The sequence below is a fragment of the Rattus norvegicus genome, chromosome 10 (assembly GCF_036323735.1).
Source record: "Rattus norvegicus strain BN/NHsdMcwi chromosome 10, GRCr8, whole genome shotgun sequence".
Taxonomy (NCBI): domain Eukaryota; kingdom Metazoa; phylum Chordata; class Mammalia; order Rodentia; family Muridae; genus Rattus; species Rattus norvegicus.
Window position 1 is genome coordinate 52,162,928 of NC_086028.1, and position 21,157 is coordinate 52,184,084.

General features: G+C 45.2%; 1 long non-coding RNA gene across 1 annotated transcript in view; it reads right to left on the reverse strand.

Annotated features, from left to right (window-relative positions):
• The window catches only part of LOC134480699 (uncharacterized), a 36,861-nt gene that overhangs the window by 4,498 nt on the left and 11,206 nt on the right, over window positions 1-21,157 (reverse strand). The gene's annotated exons all lie outside the window — the stretch shown is intronic.

The following is a 21,157-nucleotide window of genomic DNA, read 5'->3' on the forward strand; positions in this document are numbered from 1 at the left end:
AGTGCTTACTACTGTGTCCTTGGGATCTCAATTTTTAAGAAAAGCAACACTTCCCCTCTACTAGAAAAGAAAGCTACATGGGGTGGAAGAGACACTTGGGCCTTCAGAAGGGAAGAGGAAGGCAGACAAAGAAGAGAGTTATTAAGAGGTGAGATGCTTCAGGGAAAGATTTCAAGAAGGATGGATGGGGAATGTGAAAAGGAGAATCGTGGAAGAGAGAAACAGATAGGAGTGAATTGGGCTGAACAAAGAGAGGGGCTGTTAGGGTGTGGTCCCCCTTCGTGCAACCGCAGGGAGCTGGGACCTCCTTAGACAAGCAAATTCTTGGTCTCATCTCAAACTTCCTGAAATAGGAGTTCTGGAAAGGGCATTCAGAAGCCCCTTGTCAACTCTGATGCTTTGTCACTTTCTGTTTCTTCAGGGGGCACAGTGTCCCAGGGTTAGGAATTTGAGGTGATTTTCAGTGTCAGAGTCTGCCTTGGGCCACATGACTCTAGTGAAAGTCAAGAGCCATCCCTTACTCTACCTAATGACTTCCTGAGTCTATAGAGAAGAAGACTAAAGGAGGAAGTCCCTCCTCTGCCCCGCTTCCATGCCTACCCCACTACATCTCTAGTGCCAGGCAGCTCAATACTCTGTGGACCTCATCTGGAAGATGTTCTTGGATGGAAAACATCCTTCAGAAACTGTGTCAGTTTCCAACCTGGTCGTCATCGCATCAAAATCCTCCTCTACCCACCACTTCCACCCCATCCTTCTTGTCTTGAAGTATGTTGTCTGCCAAAGATATTGTAATCACCATGGAATAATTAATTCATTTTCTCCATGATTTATTAATCAAACCCATCCGTAACTGGGTATGCAAAAAGCAAAAAACAGATGTATTACATTTCCATTAGCTTTTTTGAAGCATTTAAAGTAATGCATTATAACCCCATAAATCCTTTGGGAATCCGTGAAGAACAAATGAAACCAGAGATTTTAGCTTTTAGCTGCCTGTGTGGAGGAGGGTAGTGTGAGAAGAGCTGGAGAGAAAAATGCTTCTCTCTGCTCTCCCCACTACTACTAGCTACCTTAGGACTTTAACCCCTTCCACAAACCCTACCTTCCTCTACATTTCTGGAAACTACCCCAAGGGGCAACTCACAAGCAAGACCAGCGTTAGCTTAGCATCAGAGAAGTTTGTACTAGATGCCCTGCTTCCCTGTTCCCAAAGAGACCACCCTTCAGGCCTTACCTCAGCTCCTACAAACTCAGTCCCTTGTCTGCTTCATTAAAATCATCTGAGGATGAAGTCTGTGTGTGGTTGTCTGCTCAGAACTTGTTCCCAGCACCCTTCTCTGTCACAGCAATCTCAAGGCCACGTGAGCAACATGAGATGCTCAGCTACAGTGCCATGCAAGTTGCTAGAGGTAGACATTTTCCACTTCCTCCTGCAAAGCCTTGCCAGGGAAAGTGCGCCTGGAGGACAGACCCAGTGATAGACAGGACCAGGCTTCGCTCCTACTTTTTCCTCTCTCATTTGGTGCATTTGTTAGCCAACACATCTTTTGAGTCTTGTTATGTAGCACAGGATGACTTGAAATCCACAACCCCCCTGCCTCAGCCTCTTGATAGCTGACTTGACAGGAGTGCACCACAGGAGAGTCCTTCCAGACCCTTCCCTATGACAGGAGAGAAGCAGCCTTCAGTCATGGAGCTGGGAGAGGTTGGCCTCCAATAAGACAAGTTCAGAATCTCTCAGGATTGTAAACTTGTGTGAATGCTGACTTCCCTTTATTATTTTTCAATGTTTTATTTAATATTCATGCTTGTATATAATGTGTTTGGATCAAATCCCACCCCGCCCCTGCCCACACTTCCTTTCCTCCATGTTCCTCCCAAATGTTAATTTTTCACTCCATAGTATATCTGTGTGTATTCAGCACTTCTAAAATGTGCCCAAATTTTTAAGTCAAATTTCTATCATTTTGCCTGTGGGTTTATTTTCCTGAACTCAGTGACATGGGCCAGTTGCACAGCCGAGAAGGAATTTCACCATAGGCCACGATTCTCTGCCAGTCACACGTGGGTGCTTGTAAGGTTTCCAGGCAAGCCCAGCCATGTCTAATGCCCCCTGGGAAAGAAAGAAGCACCCATCTTGTCCCAGCGCCATGTTTGCCATGGGAGAATGAGTCACAGGTGGCCTGAAACTCATTCGACCTGGCCTCTGTTTTGCTGTTCTTCCTGGCACGTTGTTCTTCCTCTCTGGGTGAGAGCAAAGGTCCAGAGATGGACAAGGGGTCCCCAGGGTGACCAATCGTGTGGGTAAAGGAGTGTGGTCAGGAACCTTGCTGTGCTGAGCACACAGAAGTACTGATGCCAACATCATATTCTTTAGAGGATGCGGGCATGGAAGCAGGTTAGGTGGCATAGTTCAAATTCCTGGCCCATGAACTACAGCCACTCAAAGCAACATTAGCCTCCAAAGCCACTGGGAGGTATCAGCCAAGTTCAAGAGATTATGCTGCTGAGTCCCAACATAGCCTCCCCATGGGGGCAACAAGGATTACCCCCAAGCCATTAAAGGTGATATCTAAAATGAAACCCTTTATCTCCACTATGATTTATTATTGATAAAAGCCAATGCCAGGAGTTGATTACGCAGGTGAACTTAGACCAGCTGCCGTGTGCTAAACACCTAGAAATCACAGTCTCCACATGCTAATTCACACAACAAAACTCCATCAGGAAGAATCCTGATTAATTCCAAACATATCCGCCATCGCAGCCACTCTTCATTAAATCGATAACATTTGCATTTTTACTGTCCTTCATCCCAAATTCCTCTTGAATCTATATGATATCATGAAAGTCTCCCTTGCCTCTTGTACATAACCATCAGAAGGTTGCTCAACCCTGTTCTACCCAGGAAGAAATGGTGCCATGCCTTTCCACAAGCACCGATGCTCACAAGAGAACGCCTGCTGGAAAGAAGATGAAAGGTGTGGACAGTTCAGGGCTTCCCGTGGTAAGCTGAGTAGCTTGAGGCTATGTTCCTGCAACTTACCTCATCTGGCAACAGAGTCTTCTCTGTATTATCAACAGCTTTGCACTTGAAGGGTTTCTGAATATGCTACAGTAGGACAGACAAGGGGGCTTGGGAACTAAAGGACAGAGCAAAGAAATGATACCATAAACTCAGGGTCCTACCCCACCCCTATACACATTCACACATAATGGTGATTTCCTGAATGTTGGAGGCAGAATAGGAGCCATCAGTTGAGCTTATTACAGAGGCTGTGATTTGGATTGAAGTCTAGGACTGGCAGGACATCAAACCCTGCAGTATGGAAATAACACCCGCAACGTTGAAAGTTAGTGGTAGACTTTAACCTCACACAAAGGGTAAGATTAAGTTTGCTCGGGGTTGGGGATTTAGCTCAGTGGTAGGGCGCTTTGCCTAGCAAGCGCAAGGCCCTGGGTTCGGTCCCCAGCTCGGAAAAAAAGAAAAGGAAAAAAAAAAGTTTGCTCTCCTTAACACACACACACACACACACACACACACACACACATACACACACAGCCCCTCTCCCCTTGCCCAGTAACCACCTACAAATCATATTCAACTGAAGTAGACAAAGTTTTGGAGTAAAGCTGAGACCTGGGTTCCCCCTTTAACCCTTCAACTTGCTGGCCAAATGGCTGTCCCTACAGCCCCCTTTGCACTCCCATCTGTAAAATGGGCTCTTGGAGCTACCAGGCAAGCCCACACGATGGTGTAATAACCAACTTCTATTGAGTTTGCACCACGTGTCAGCACTTTTCACGCTTTATCTCCCTTTCTGCTTATCGTAACCTTGTAAATTTATGACAGATGATCTGGAAAATTCGGGAACTTGTCCTGGGTTACAATCAGTGACAAGGAGAGATGGGACTAGAACCTGACAATCTGATGGCAAAGCACTTTGAGACCCATAAAGCACACTTAGATGTAGGTGAAAAGTGAAAGGTAGGGTAAAGTCAGCACTGGGGAGATAGTGGTCAGTGGACCTCACGACAAGGCAGATTTTTGTCATTTCCCAGGCCTCACATTGTCAGGCAGCACATCTGTATTTTAATAAACTCCATCAAGTAATTCCAACTGCATCCGAATCAGAGAGTTAAAATTAGGTGACTACAGAGACCAGCTTCAGCTAGTGTGAGGTGACAAGGGCAGTGTTTACCCTCTCACACCACCATGAAATAACTATGTATAAAAGAACAGGTGAAATCAAGAAAACCAAATACTGAATCTTTGATAGATGGATAAAGGCAGACTCATGAGGAAAAATGGAGTAAAATGACTGATATATAGAATGAGAGAAGAGACGCTGAAGGTTTACAGATGCTAGAAAGCTACAGAATGGATGTGAAGAGTGAGTTCAGGATATCTCCGCTACTTGCCTTGTCCCTGCAGCAAAGTGTCCAACAAAAGCAATTACTAAATATTTATTTGTTTTATTTTACGAGCTTCTCTGCCTGTGAGAGCGGATGTAGATGTGCACCCCGTGTGCAGTGTTCATGGAGGCCAGAAGAGGGCATCACAGATCACTCTGCAACTGGAGGTACGGATGGTTGCGAGCTGCCATATGGGAGGCAAGAATCAAACGTGGGTCTCCCAGAAAGGCAGTCAGTGTCCTTAAGCACTGAGCCGTCTCTCCAGCCCCAACAAAAACAACTCAAAGAAGAGGACATTTGGAGCAGGAGAGACAGATTAACAGTTAGGAACACTTCTTGCACTTTCACATGGTGCGTGTGTGCGTGCGTGTGTGTGTGTGTGTGTGTGTGTGTGTGTGTGTGTGTGTGTGTGTGTGTGCTATAATCTGGCTGCCCTCGTGGAGATCTGAGAGTAGAAAAGATTCATTTATCTACATCTGGAATAGTCAGGGGGAAACATCAATAGTGGATCTACAGTCTGCCCATCACTCGGTCGTCAGCTGAGTTGGGATCTCTGCAGGCAGACAGCAAGTCTATGCCACAGTAATCCGGTAGCTGGCATGCATCAGGACTGACAGCCACAAGGAAGGGGAAGTCCCTGAGCCTTGTCCTACCTTTTTGAGAGAAAGATGAGCTGTTTTGATATGTCGTGTAAGGGTAGGGGGCGCACAAAATCTATGCAGGGAGATTTTCATGCAAGAACAATCACCATTTCATAGAAAGTGTGTGTGTGCCTTCATGTACCCTGTCTTCTGGAGAACTGAAGGCCAAGGTGCTGAAGTGACTCTTCAGGGTGCATGGCTCCTAGGTAAGAATCAAACTCAGTCACCCAAACATCTTTCTACTCCAGGTTCTTTGGGTATCAAAAGAAGGCAATCAAGAAGACTCCACCTGTCAAAACCTCGCTTCCCTCATGAGGCCCATCTCCCTTGCAATCACCTCCCCAGTCGCCTACAGACACCCTAGCCCCCACATTTCTCCTGCATTGCACATGATGTCTCTGCTTCTCTGAGTTCTGCCATCTTTGCTAACAAGGGTTCAACAGACAGTAGCTTATTGTTAACACCTACTCCAAGAATGTCATTAAATTCTGCCCTAGAGGAGCTGGAGAGATAGCCCAGTGGTTAAGAAAACTAGCTGTTCTTGAGGAGGACCTGGGTTTGGTTCTCAGCACCCAAATAGCAGCTCACAGCCATTTGTAACTCTGATTCCAGGAGATCCGACACCCTCTTCTAGCCTCCAAAGACACCAGCTACACATGGTACACGTACATCTCTACAGGCAAAACACATGTGAAGTCAAATAAATGTTTTTAAAATGCTTGCACATTCATGTGTCTTATTTATAGCCACATAGTTGGCCAGGGCTCAGTGTGATGTAGCAAAACCTAACAGAGCTGAGCAGACAAAATTCATTCCAAATAACTCACGCCCTTGGTGGTGTCTGCGGGTGTGAGATCCAAGTCCACTCCAGCATAGAGGGGGAGAGCAAAGGAGCCTGCATAAAGTGATAATGTCCTCCATCTTAAATTAATGAAGAACAAGGGAATACTGTATTTACATCGTGGCCTGTAAGGCAACCAAGAGGAAACACACACACACACACACACACACACACACACACACACACACACAGAGAGAGAGAGAGAGAGAGAGAGGGAGAGAGAGAGAGAGAGAATGGGAGCGCAAAGGGCAAAGAGAAAACAAGCAGTATAATGTTGGGCCTGAATCCAACACACAAATTACAAGACAGAGATTATCCAGGTGTAATATTTTCAGTTACCCAGTTATACGCTATCTACCAGAAACCCACTTCAAATATAACAATACCGGTAGGTTAAAAGCAAATGAATGAGAAAGCAAAGGCTATGTAAACATAACCAAAGAAAAGCAGGATTACAAAAATGGATAGAGGGAGGCCAGCTCCCCACCCCACTTTCTGTTTTCTGACTAAAAATCACAGGGTGGCTTAATGGCTCTACTCTTTGAATTGGCCGGTTGTGGACTTTTCCCAACGGGCCTAAGCCCATGCCAGGGCTTTCAACTCCCCCAAGTACTGATAAAGGTGGCAAAGCCGTTGCACAAAAACGTGGGGTGGGGTGGGGGGAACACAGCTTCACCCTTGAACCAATATTTCTTAACTCCTTATAAAAACTCCACACTGAGGCTACCAAGATGGCTTTGCAGGTAAAGCCGCTTGCTACATAAGCCTGAGGACGCATGTTCGATCCAAGGATCCAAAAGAGAGAAGCAACTCCACAGAGATGCCCTCTAACCTCCATAAACACTTTGTGACACAGCCTACTTTACACACACAGCACCCACACTCATTGGTGATGACAACAATTAAACTAATAATACTTTTTAACTCTACATATTGATTCCCTCACTGAATATCTATCTAGTAGCACATCCCTTTCTCTAACTGTCAATCATGGGGAGAAGGCCCAGCAGCCTGCAAATTGGTCCTCTTACCAGTGTTTTGCACAGATCACCTGGCATCAGAGCTTCTAACACCCTCCCCCATACAAGAGGTAGATGAATTCATGGCCTCACTCATGCTAGGCAAAGACTCTACCCCTGAGTGACATTCCGAACACCCCTACAACCACACTGTATTCTGAGACAAGGTCTCACAAAGGTACCCAAGCCGGTCTCAAACTTGTGATCCTCCTGCATGTACACAGGGTATCTGGGATTACAGTCACATGGCGCTGTCGATTCAGTGCCTCATTCTTTGGACTCTCGCCATCCCCTTGTCAGGATGCATTGGGACACATCTTTTCGGCCACTTCCCTGCTACAGCTTTTGGGGGTAACTCCAGCTGAGCTTTGGGAAGATGTAAAACTAACATTAAAAACAAAGAGAATATGACATATATATATGAATATGATATATGAGATATTTATCATAACACACACACACACACACACACACACACACACACACACACACACACACACACAGAATCTCTGAACTCTAAGAACCTAAGAGAAAATTCAGGCTAGCCTGACTCACAAAGTGGGATCCCCACACACACCAAAAAGAAGCAAAGAAAACTTCCAGGGATGTAAAGGGACATTATATAATGACAAAGAGCCAAGTAATCAAGACAACAGGAAATTCAACGAACCAATGCACCAGTGGCTACAGAGATGGCTCAGTGGTTAAGATCACACACTGCTCCTGCAGAGGACATGGGTTTAGTTCCCAGCACCTGCATAGGGCTCACAACCACCTGTAATTCTAGCTCCCAGCAATCCAGTGCCGCAGGCTTCCATGGGCACCTGTGCTTATGTGCACACACACTTACTCAGATAAACATGCATACACATAATTTTTAAAAAATAATACTAAATCTTGTTTAAAAGAAACATATGCACTAAATAACAATGTTTTGAAATGAGTAAAATAGTTGAATATACACATCTCCAAAGTTTACTACATGGGAGATAGATGTGTTCATTATCATTAACCATTAGAGGCCTAGTACTGAATCACCCTGAAATACGCTAAGTACTTAGGGGAATGCCTGAAAGAAAATACTGTCAGCAAATATTTAGTAATAGGAACTCTCAGCTACTGCTGGCGGAAACGGAGGATTGAGCGGCCATGACATGAGTTAACCGTTTTACACAACTAAGCAAGTTCTTACCATATGCCCTGGGAGTCCGGTGACTGCATATTTATCCCCTGGGAAGGGGTGTCATAGTCACATAAATTCACGAGTGTTTATAACAGCTGTACTTAGAACTGCAAAAAGGAAAAAGAAGCAAACTAAACAGCCTTCCACAGAAGACTAGTAAGACCTGTGGTACATCCGTACAAATGAAATGCTCTTCAGAAAGAAACAGTGAAGAAATAGACAGAAATAATAATAATTTGGATTGGCCTCGTAGACTTTAAGATGAGTGGGAAAAGCCAGTCCTAAAGCTTGTGTTTGAGGTACAGAGCAAGCTTGGAAAGATGCTCCCGTGATAGAGCAGCCTAGGTTTGGGGTGAGGGCAGAGTAAGGATGAGGTTACAAAGGAATGGCAGGAGGAAGTTCTTTGGGTGGTGGGAGGGCTCTCACTCCACTCTGATGCTCACAAATCTGTACTTGGATTAGAAGTCCAAGAACCATGGTCCACTCCCCACCTCTGCCCCCACCATTAATGCCAGCTGTATATTGACTTTTAAAGTTAAATTAAAATTAAAAACTGTGCTCTTCACCATTTGAACCTCTCAAGCTTTACCTCCCATCAAGTTCCCCACTTTCATTCAACTCAGCAGCCCTGCCCTTCCCAGGGCACCCTGGAGCAGGCTAGACCCCACCACCTTCCTCCCATCTCCTCTTTTGCTCCCAAACCTGCTTTACAAGATTAAGTAGGAGCTGCCCTCAGTATGGGAAGTTAGACCTGGCACAGCCTGTACATGCTCCAGGTGGCATGGGGAAGCCAGGGTTTAGAATCCACCTTAACACAACACGTTTAACTAAAGGGAGGCTCAAAACAGCCAAGCAAGGAAGCGCCAAACTGATTATAACCATGTTACTGCCTCAGCCAAAATCACTCTGGAATTCCTTTTCTTGAGAAAGGGTCTTACTATGTCATCTTCCTGTCTTGACCTCTGAAGTGCTGGGATTACAGGAGTAAGCCAACATGGCTGGTTTAGAGTTCTTCAAGAGTCTCCAGACCAGACTGTATTATACAAGAACCCCAGTAACAATAATGAATTTAGTGGTGTGTGTGTGTGTGTGTGTGTGTGTGTGTGTGTGTGTTGAATGTGTGTTTAACTAATCCCCACAACAACCTAATATAGTAAGGTAACTACTTGAATGACCCATTCAATATATGCAAAAAATAAGAAACAGGTCTCCCAGGTGACAGACCTGGCTTTGAACCTAAACCACAACCCACAACCCATAATTTCAATAACTACTAAGCTACGGTGCCTCTGGGTGCCCAATTTCCTTCTCTTAAAACGAGTCCTCATCTTTTCACCCCACCACTAAGCGAATGGGTTTCATCCCATCTGAATTTTGGTTATTTATTCAAGTAACCTATCTTCGACGGAAAATTACCAATATAAGATAAATCCAAAAGAATTTGCCTCAGGCCTTAGAAGTGGCTCCCAGGAAGAGAGACACATTCTTGAATAATGACAATCTCCCAAGATTGTGTACTCTACCTAAAAGCCCAGAGCTATAATTGACTCTGGTATGTTGGTTAAAAACAATCCACCACATTCTTTTATAATCATTCCTCAAAATAAGCAGGTGAAGTGAGCATCTTCCAGAGTCCTCCACCCCTTCCTTCCCTGCAGCACTCAGAGAGACGTACTTAACCCAAGGTGTACTCAAACCAGATGCAAAAACACTCCTCCTTGCCCAGCCCCTGAGCGATTAACAAATTCTCTCTATCTGCTTTAACCCAAAGTAGGAATATTTCTGCCCAATGTCTTCAGGAGGCTCCAAGCACTGGGATGGGAGTGAGAAGTGAGCAGAACATGGCTCAAATAGCAGCAGCCATCACCACCCAGATTCATGCCCACCTCCTGGTCCTCACCCTCTCTGCTCACTTATTTTTTGATGCAGAAATGACCTTCAGATTCATGACAGCTCTTAACATCTCTCACAGGAGACCCAATGGTGTCTGAGACCAGGCAGAACCTGGACAGAGACAAGTTTAGAGGACCGGTGAGAGAGGGTGGGAGCCAGCAGACCAGTCCATCAAACAGAAAAGAGTGAAAATCCACCTCAAACATTGTGAGGTAGAGACACCAGGGTGAATGAATATCTCTCCACAGTGATACCTAAGTCAGAGGTCAGCAAAAAGGCTTGATATTAAGCAATCACAGTCTGCAGTGTTAGCTCTCTTTCCCTGCCTTGCCTCGTCGTCTTTTTCTTCCTCCTCTTTTTCTTTCTTTTTCTTCTCTTTCTTACAAAACTTTGAAAACTTTACACAGCGAGAGGGGGAAAGGGAAAAGAAGAGGGAGAGGGAGGAGGAGGGGGAGAAGGAGGAGAGAGAGAGAGAGAGAGAGACATCATAAGGAACACAGAGGCAAGCAACAGAGTATATTTGATCCTCAAGCCACAGTTGGCTGCCCCCAAGTCAGGAATTCTCAAACACTACTCTTGAGACCAGAAACATAGTAAAATTCCATGATGTACTGATAATAACCTAATAGTCTATGGGTATATGCCTATACCCATAGTGTAATATTCCCACCACGCTTTTTGTGTTGCTCCTGTGCACAGAGCTGAGGACTGAGGCTGCATGGTAACTGCCCAAAGTCACTTTACTGCAATCACGGACAGACAACATACTGCAGAAATGTTGTCACTACCTAATATGGGCAACTCTGGTATTGGTTTTATGCATAAATAGCATGCTGTTAACATTCATTCAATAAATGTTGGTACTGTGGTAAAGTGTAGGACCCAATGATGAGTGACAAACATCCCTGACTCAGGTCGGCCACAGTGTGGCAGAGAGTCCACAACCTATGAACAAGCTGAGAGAAGAGTCCAGAGAAGACTGTGTAGCCTGGTGGAGCTGTTCCTCCCAGGGCTGTGGATCAGAAGGTCTGTTTGGGAACATCATCCCAAACTTAGCTCTAAGACAGGAGGCTGTGAGGCCCAATAGACCTTACCAGATCATTTCAGAAAGTCCCAACTCAGGTCTTCACACTCTTGGAGTATGTACCTGGGTTTAGAAAAATCTTGCTTGGGGAAAAGTCATAAAATTGGAAGATAACATGTATAAGATTAACAGATTTTAGTTTCTGACCATGGAAAAAATTTTTTCTTAATGGTCACTTTATCCTCGATTTTTTTTTTCTGTGCTACTAGTCTGTCATGAAAAGGATACAGGGTTGTGGTTATGTGATAAAAACAATGTTTTCTGTTAGTAAATGAACTTGATGAGTTTGCATGCACATGTGAAGGTTTTTTCCTTTCTTTTTGAACGTACATTGTTCACAAATAAATAAGACAAAATAAGACTTCTGAGTTCCCTGGCCCTCTAACTCTAACTTGTTCTTGCAATTTCTGTGTCTGAGACCAGGCAGAACCTGGACCAGAGGCAAGTTTAGAGGATCGGTGAGAGAGGGTGGGAGTGGGGAGTAAAGGGGTGAGGGAAGAGTTTATTTCAGCTTCCGGGTCATAGTCCACCACGGAGGGAAGCCACAGAGGGAACTCAAGCGGGAACCGGAAGTGGAAACCATGGAGGAGTGCTGCTTGAGCAAAGGCTTGAAGACTTGTGCTTAGCTATATTATACAGCCAAGACTCAAATGCCTGAAGAACAACCCCACTCGAAGAGGGCTGGACCCCACTATACCAATTAACAGTCAAGACATTCCCACAGACATACCCACGGGCCAAACAGATCTGGGAACTATGGCACTTGATACTGTCTGGTCAGGTGACTCTAGGCTGGTGGTTCTCAACCCTCCCAAAGCTTTGACCCTTTAACACTGCTCCTCAGGTTGTGGTGACTGCCAACCATAAAATTATTGTTACTACTTCACAACTGTAATTTTGCTACCGTTGTGAATCGTAATGCAAATGTCTGTGTTTTTCGATGGTCTTAGATGACCCCTGTGCAAGGGTCATTCAACGCCCCCAAAGGGGTCACCACCCCACAGGTTGAGAACTGATGTTGTAGGTCGTGTCAAGTTGACAGTCAAAGCTAACTAAGGAAATCCAATTTTCCATAGTTTCAATGCACTCGTGGTTTCAATACTTTTCTAATGATTCAGTCCTCTGTCAGCTTCTGTTGTCTGACAAACCACCCCAGAACAAAGCAACTTAAAACAAGAATTGTGGGGTTGGGGATTTAGCTCAGTGATAGAGGGCTTGCCTAGCAAGCGCAAGGCCCTGGGTTCGGTCCTCAGCTCAAAAAAAAAAAAAATCAAAAACAAGAATCATTTCTTGAGTTCATGATTCTGTGTGTTGGCAGTCTCTGGTGTGCGATAGCCTGAGCCCTGTCAGCTGGGCTCTGTGCATCTACAGTAAGTAGCAGGATACCTGACCGCCCAGTGCTCTTGTGCTGTGCCTGATGACTGGCCAGATGCAGACCAGGGCAAAAGGAAGAATCAGATCCTGTGTTTCTAGTCATCCAGCAGACTGACCCAGGCTTTTGACATGGTAATTGCTGGTTTCCAAGATCAGCAAATGAAGATAAGAGCATATAACATACGTCTTTTTTCTACACCCTGCTTGTATCTTGTTCTGATGATCAAAGCATGTCAGCTGGCCAGGCGGAAGGCCCAGGCACGGAGAATTGCTGGGTACGAGGAAGTGCAGACAAACTGGGGAACCACTACTGTACCAATTTGCCAGATGTCATTCCTGACTTGAATGATGTTTGCCAATCACTAACAAATAACTTTGAAGGTTATGCTCTTCCAGGATGAAGACATAAACCAGTTGCCCTGTAAAAGGGAATATTTGGAGAAGAATTAAAGATGTGGAAGTGGGACAGCCAAGGAAGGCTCTTCCTAGCTGCTCACCGACACACAACAAGAAATCAGTCCTTCCTTGACTGTAAATATTTGTTCCACTCAGGTGGCTTTCACTCAAGCACCTTATGCTGTGAACTGTGATCTGAGTTCACTTTCAGTAGCTGTCATTTTTGCTCTGCTAAAAAGATTGGTGATGGACCCAGAACTATGTTTGATTTAGGACTGAGTCTAACAGACCATCACAGTCTACAAGAACAAGAGGACTCAGAGGTCTCTGGAAAACAGATACCTTACAAGTAAAAAAGGAGGTTCTCGAAGAAAGGAAAGAGGTTGGAGGACGTTGTGTCAAAGAAGAGGGGTGAGGAGTAAGTAATTACCCAGGGATAGGGAGGGCACACAGTTGGGGAAAACCAAACAAACCTGGGGACCTTGGCAAAGGGTCACAGTTGGAACCTTGTTCTGGAAACCAACACTATACAGCCCACCTTCACTCAGACCACGTGCTTGTCCCTGCTTCGCCGGATCACGTGATCACTCAAGTGCTTCCACGCAACGTGGCCACGCTGACTTCAGTCACTCCACTAGCCAGCAGTTTGTCCAGTGGCCTTTTTCCTGCGTTTCAGCCTCGGTACCTTATCAACAAAACCCGTTCGTTCTTCACTTTTGATCAGCTTAAACATTGAGCAACTGGGGATCCAGGGTGCCAGTGAGTGAGAAAACGCATGGAGTCCAAGTCACCTTATTCCTGTTCTCTTAGACTGAGAGTAGCACTAACAAGACCGGAGTCACTGAAAAGCCCCGGCTTTCTCTGCTGCAGAGGACTGCCTGTGAGAATGAGGGCTAGCTCAACACCGAGTTGCCCCACGAGAGAGCCATTGCGAGTTGGTGTCCTGTGTACTGCTCTGAGATGTTTGCAAGTACTGATAGCAGTTGAGTCATACCGTATAGATGTCCGCATTTCAGATGCGTTTTCTTAAACCACATAGAAAGAGCGAAGAAGACTGGTCTTATAAGAAACAGTCTTATAAGAAAGTCTAAGCTGCAATGTCATTCGTGGTTTGGGTTCCTTACCTTCAAAGTCTCTGCTTCCTTAATTGTCAGCCCGTTTTTACAGTTACCCTCCCTGAAATCTACATCTCCCTGAAGTGACTTGCAAAGAGTGGGCCCACCCGAGGGATGGAAAAGGCAGGAAATGTGACACCACCTCCTGACCCCTACCTCAGAAAGAAAGTCAGCGGAGCCTGGACTGACAGAAGGAAGAGCTCCGGAGCTAATTAAGTCTGCCCTGCCGAGGAGCCAAAGAGGCCTCCTTTCCGGTTCACTGCCAGCTTTTTGATGCTGTTTTTAAGTCTGAGCGCGCCAGGCCGAAGAGGATTTTGATTACAATAACGAAAAATATTGAGAGGAAGACTGAAAGAAGGGGGTTAGAAAAGATGGAATCCACCAACCGACTGTGCACGGGTAGTGCAAACGGGGTGCGTGACCTCTAATCTTGATATTTAGATGATTCTTTACACAAATAATTCCATTTTAACCAAAGGCCGACCGAAAATTCTCTCTTCCTCCCTCCCCCCCCCCCCCCCTCTCTCTCTCTCTCTCTCTCTCTCTCTCTCTCTCTCTCTCTCTCTCTCTCTCTCTCTCTCTCGACCTAGTGGCTGTATTGTGAAGCTTGCGCCATCTAGTGTCCAATCCTGGAACGACGAGCATTGTTTTCTACCTTTTACAAATTTTGAAAAGCTGAGTGGAGCCTGCCCTTGGCTTTGTTTTCAATACAACCTTACTATGAGAATATGCCCATTTGTGGTCTCCACAAGAGACTAGCACGTATAATTCTAACAATTTCTCTCTGGCATGTGTATAGCCTTTGGAGATTTACAAAGCACACAGAACTTTACAACCATGGCTGGCAGCAGGTGGGAAGGCATAATTATTTTCACCTTACCAAAGAATAGAATCAGGATTAAAAAGACACAGAACCTGCTCAAGGTCAAAGGACGATAGAACTAAGTACTAAAACCCCTCGAGTCCAAGGTTAGGGCAATTTCTGTTAATTTTCAGTAAAATGTCTCGATCCTCACAAATACTGTGAAGGACAGCCCTGGCCACAGTTCATCACCCACAGGACCCCTGAAGCATACTGATGCTGATTCCATGTCCAGACTCACACTTACACACTGTGGGGAAATGCTTGCACACCAGCATTTCATGAGGGTCTCCTTTGAGGCTAATGTGCAGGTGGGGTTGAAAACTGGTGTTATCAGTGAAATAAAATAGATGAGCATAAAAAGAAGTTATCCTTCCATTTCAGAGAACTTTATGGCCATTAAAACCTGGGGGCATACCAGGGACCATTTGTAATGTCACTGGGGAAGAACTCGAAAGTTTCCTCGTGATTTCCTTTTCCTCAACACACACACACACACACACACACACACACACACACACACACACAGAGAGAGAGAGACAGAGAGACAGAGAGACACAGAGAGAGAGACACACAGAGAGAGACACAGCGAGACACACAGAGAGAGAGAGAGAGAGCACCTCAATACACAATGGATGCACACTGCTTTTCTAAGCTGGACTTCCCCCCTCTTTTCTAACTAATCCGTACCCATACCTAAGCAGAACAACACCAGGTCCCAGGATTACTGGATTTCCTGGACTTTGTTCATAGCCTTTCCAGCTGTCAGGACTCAAGAGAACATTGAGGACTATGAAGCTCAGAAAGTCCTAAGTCAGTCAGCCAGAAAACGGGAGCAACTGCATTTCAAGTTCCTTTTGTACAAATTGTGGCACTTTTTTTTTTTTTAGCAATGCATTTTATCAATTGTGTTAAAGTCAAGGCTACACACCTGATGCTCTCCTCAGACCCTGGTGGTAGAGCCCTGGTCCACTAGAGTGGAAGATGGCCACACTTAGACTGACGGCAATCATGCTGAAGTTAACAAAGGCAGCTGTGTGTTCACACTCAGCCTAGCAGGGTTTTCGAGCAGTCATTCATTCCACCAATACTCGTCAAATACTCTGTCCCAGGTACTGGGTACACAGCAGTGGACCACACAGGCAAAGTCATGGAGATGTCATTCCAGATAGTGAAGAGACAGAGAGCAAGATGGCTGGTCATTTGCACACGAACACACACACACACACACAGACACACACACAGACACACACACTAGTGATTGATACTCAAAAAAATTGTAGTTAATAAAAGAATGGCAGGAAGTGTTAGAATCTGAGAGTGGCAGAGCCAGTCAAGGCGGAGACAACATGGACATAGCTGGATGCAGGAGAGAAAAAGCAGGTGCAAAGACCCTGTGGTAACCATCGGCCCAAGGCATTCGAGAAACAGCCACAAGATGAGATCAGAGGAGGAAGAGACACAGGAGAACCTTTTGGGGCCTTGACCTTTACTCTGAGCAAGATGAACCACTTGGTGGAGGCATGTGGAGACAGTGGGGGGAGGAAAAGGAAGGGTGGACATGGTGCAAGGTTTCCCACTTACAGCCATTGTGTAACAAAACGATCATAGGTAATAATAATAACAGAAATCATTTGACACGCAGGTTTGCCATTTGGGTAGGGTTCGGCTGGGGTTCCTTGTCTCTGTTGCACACAGCCTGGAGAGGGTGTGCTGGAATCGTCTGGACTCTCACTCTCTCACACTGCTGGGACGTGATGCTGGCTGTTGGCTCAGGCCCTCATCAGTGCATCTGCAGGTCACTAGTGTGCAACTCGGGCTTCCTTACAACATGGTAGCCGTGCTCAAACATCACCTGGCATCTCTCCTGACAAGTCACTCATTTAGGCGGTCTCAGGGAGCAAGCACGTAAACCCCACCTCGAAACCAAGGAAGTGGTAAGGTTCCAGGCCTTAGGAACATTTGGAAAGCCTGGGTACATATAGGTGGAGAAAATCTGTCAGGAGTCAAAGTGCACACACACTGCACAAAGGTACATCTTTGAGAGGTCAATAACCTGAGGTGTCACTTTTCCAACAGGTCAGATTGTAGAAGGGCAGAATCCCACTCAGCCTTCTTCTGTGCTGAGGAGGGTGGATGTTGATTCTCCAGCAACCCCTGAGGACACACGATCTGGTTCTATCTCAGAAGAATGGACACTTTCCTTAAACACATTGAAGACACATCTTGATAATTCCAAACTTTTCCAAAATAATGGTCTCACAAGTCAGTCCAGGCAGGCTTAGAATCCAGTCAGGTCTGTGTTTGGAAAAGCTGCCCAATGACTCTGTGCCTCCATTTTCTTAGTCTGTGCGTGTGGGCCATATAGAACTGTTCACATGTACAGTGCCTTGCATAAAGTCTTTAAGGCAGTCAAATGTGGCCCTGAGACGGGCAGTCAGGTAGGACTTGGGCTAACAGCAAGCCTTGTATCACCAAAGCTTTAGTTCCGAAACCTTTCTACCCAGAAAGACTGCAGAGACTAACGGGACTCTATTAGTAAGGTCAAAGTCAGGCTGTCTGCCTGGTCCTGAGACGGTGCTTTCTCTGGCTGGTGAGTAAGAGGCAGGACTATGGGGCTCAGCTCTTCCTGTATAATTGAATTTCCTCCCAGAGCCAGTGAAGATGTGGGGAGGTTAACCACCGATCTCCAGATCACAGAGCCACCGGCTGCCCTCTGGGCCCTTTGGAGACAGTAACACTTTCCCAGAAGCTGCTTCTGCCAATTGCTAGTGACCCCAGTGGCCTGATCAATGATGACAGCTAAGACCCCACTCTCTTCTTCCCCATATCCATGATGGGCCACCCACAGGAGAGGGTGGGTTACAGAAGGAATCCTGGAAGTTGTGGAGAGGGTCTCAGTCTGATATTTTTAACCAGATGTTGTTGTTCTGAGGAACTATGTCACACATCATGGAATATTTAGCAACATCCTGGTCTCTGATCACTAGACACCAGTTAAAAACATACCTTTCTCCCCACTACCCAATGTTTCTTGGAGAGCAAAATCATCAGTAGCTAAAACCACCATACTAAGCCCTCACGGGCATGTGCGTGTGTGTGTGCGTGTGTGTGTGTGTGTGTGTGTGTGTGTGTGTGGTTAGAGGTACATGTATGCACCTGTGCATGGAAGTGAAGAAAGAAATATGCCCCTGTGAGAATTGACTCCACCCATTCAGAAAAAAATGTTCTTAATAATAGTGATATTATTATTGTTATTATTATTATTATTATTATTGTTATTTTCATTACCCAAACAGAAATTTTTACTGACTTTTGTAAACCTTGGACTTATGCATTCTACCTACACTGTCATCCTTAAAACTCTTTCACTTTTCACTTAGAAGATTTAAACAGAGATAGGCGACCTCAAGTCTGGCCACTTTGGCAGATGGGAGAGTTACACAGCAAAGATAATACCAAAGCTGTCCATAAGTACACCAGGGTTGCTCTTTCCAAACAGTTGCTACCCAGAGTCATCCTGTCCACTTGGTAGAGATATGTTTTACTTAAGAAGAGAACCAGGAACTCCATGGCAGTTCAGGAGTTAACAATGGTCATCCCTCTGGACTGTCCCTGGAGTTGCCCGTTATAGACATTTACAGAAGCATCCTTGGTAGCATCCTGAACTTCATTTACATGCTTGGTTAGAGGAGAATGCAAGTTAACGATTACAATGTACCTTTGCGTCTGCAGCTGTCAAAAATTGGCTTTAAATAGTAATGTCTAACTGCGGGAAGATCTTCATCAACTGAGTCATCCTCCCAATACTGCACTGTGCAAGATTTTAATACCGTTCTAAGTTTTAGCCATCTTGATCAGATAAGAAAATGAATGGAGTTCACTGACATCACATTGACTTTCAGATGGCATAAGGAATTAAAAGTTTAAAAGACACAAATCAAAAACTTCCATAAGTAAAAGATAAAATCCACATGAGTGTGTGTGACATATGACCTAGAGTAGATTCTAAACAGCATATACAGGATCCATAACCAAATATTATTATTAACTTCCGTATATACTAATAAAAGACTACTATCCCGATTGAAGACAAGAATAGAGATGACACGGTATGTACAAAATAAGAAAAGTAAGAAGTCGATAAACTTTAAAGTGTCTGATATTTCTGGTTATCAGGAAAATGCAAATTAAAATGATTACAATGTTCCTTTGCATACACGACTGTCAAAGATTGGCTTTAAATGGTAATGTCTAATTGTGGGAAGAATATGAAAAACCCAGGACCAAGAATGAGAACCGATGTGGCTTTAGCTTTCCAAAGGATAGTCGGATGTTGAAAATCACAAAGATACCAGAAATGTATCGTGGAGACATAGGACATGAGGGAGGGCATAGCAGCATGCACCTGTAATCCCAGCTCTGGAGCGAGAGAAGCAGGAAGAACAGGAGTTCAAGGCCAGCCTTGACAATGTAGAAAGTTCAGATCCAGCCTGGATCTGTCTCAGATCCATAGCCATGAGACTATCTCAAAAAGCAAAACAAACGAACAGCAATGTAGCATGCCTCTCACAACAGGAGATGTCCACACAGGTGAGGTGTCTGCTGAAATATAGGACCTGTTTGTCACTCTAAGCCCACTGTTTTTGTGGTTCCAATGGTTACATTGATAGGAAAATCCAAAGGGCAAGAAGGAATGAGACAGAGAGCTTCCCATCCACCACTACAACTTATCCAGTGCTACCCTCTTTCTCTCTTAGGCCTCTGGAAAATCTCCCAACTTCATATATCCCAGGACTAAAAGCGGTTTATAAGACCTTGTGAGACAGAGTCACGGCAGGACAAGTGTGTGTCTAGTGCTTCTAAGTCCACTAAACTAGCTGTATGACTTTAGGTGAGACACTTCCGCTTTAGAAAGCATGGATGCTTACCTACCCGTGGGTTAGGCGGAACAGCGGTTCTTGCCTTACAGTTACTGTATAAGAGTTGAGATAATTTATGTGAGGCAATGATGAAAGTTATTTATCCTTATGGTTTGCAACAAGATGGGAAACACTCACAGATACACCAGACAAGAGCCAAGTACCCCATAATCATGCATATGGCGATTCATACACATGGACCATGTGCAAACCAGTGCATATTTGTGGGGTATGGGGGGGAGATCACAGATAGTTCAGAGATACTTATTAGTCTCTCCCAGGAACCATTTTTCTAGATAGGTTCTACTGTATCTCTTCACCTGCAGAGACTATCTGATACCAACCGCATTCCCTTCTGCGTGGTTCCTCCTGCAGGCTACACAGGGCTGACCTTTACTCTAGCCGATCTGCTGGATAGAAGTGACGTCATTTTCAGCACTAGAAATGGACATTTACAAGATGGCAGATTGGTGTCAATGTGAAGTATTTGGGGATCACTTAAGTGCAGCTGGAGATGTTCTCTTTGAGGTTAATGTAGCACAGCGTGCCAAAATCTCATAAACTTTGAGGACACACAGCTCTGAAGTAGAGCAGAGATGAGACTGCCAACTGTCAGCCACCTCTTCTGACTCCTGGTATAAATGTATCTGTTCGTTATAGGATGCCCATGCTATTATAATTTAAAAGGGTACAATAATAAGGGGTTTTTATTTATTGGTTAGTTAGTTTGTTTGTTTTTAAGATAGTCTTGCTATACAGTTCAGGCCATCTGTGAACTCAAAGTCCTCCTCCTGCCTCAGACACAAATGCTAGGATAATGGGAGAGAGCCAGCACATCTGTCTGTTGCTCCTGTTCTGAGACAAGGGACTCCCTATGCCTCTGGGTAGCCTGGAATTCACGACCCTCCTACTTCAGCTTCCCGAGTTTTAGAATTGTAGATGCATGCCACCAGGCCCAGCGGGAAAGGGTGTGGACCATATGAATATCTCAGGTCTCTCTCTTGAGCTATATGCAAGGCCACCTTCTCTGGCAAATGAAAAGGACTTCTAAATCCATCTGACCTCTGACCTCTGACCTCTGACCTCTGACCTCCCCACTCCAGCAACACCATAACTACTGGCAGATGTGTTCTGCAGGGAGTTAGAGGATTGCAGGACTGGGGTCCAGCATCCAGGACAGAGCTGTCCTATGGCAGCCCCTGGGAACATTAGTGTGCTATGTCCCTATGCAACATGGTAGCCAGCAACCATGGCTAGGGAGTATTGAAATGGGGCTCATGGGACCAACGGATTTCATCTTCTTTAATTTTAACTAGTTTGTACTTAAATGGCCACATGTAGCTTGTGATGACCTGGTTGGGCCACTCATCATTGTAGGTAAGGATACAGGCTCTGGACCTAGGTTGCC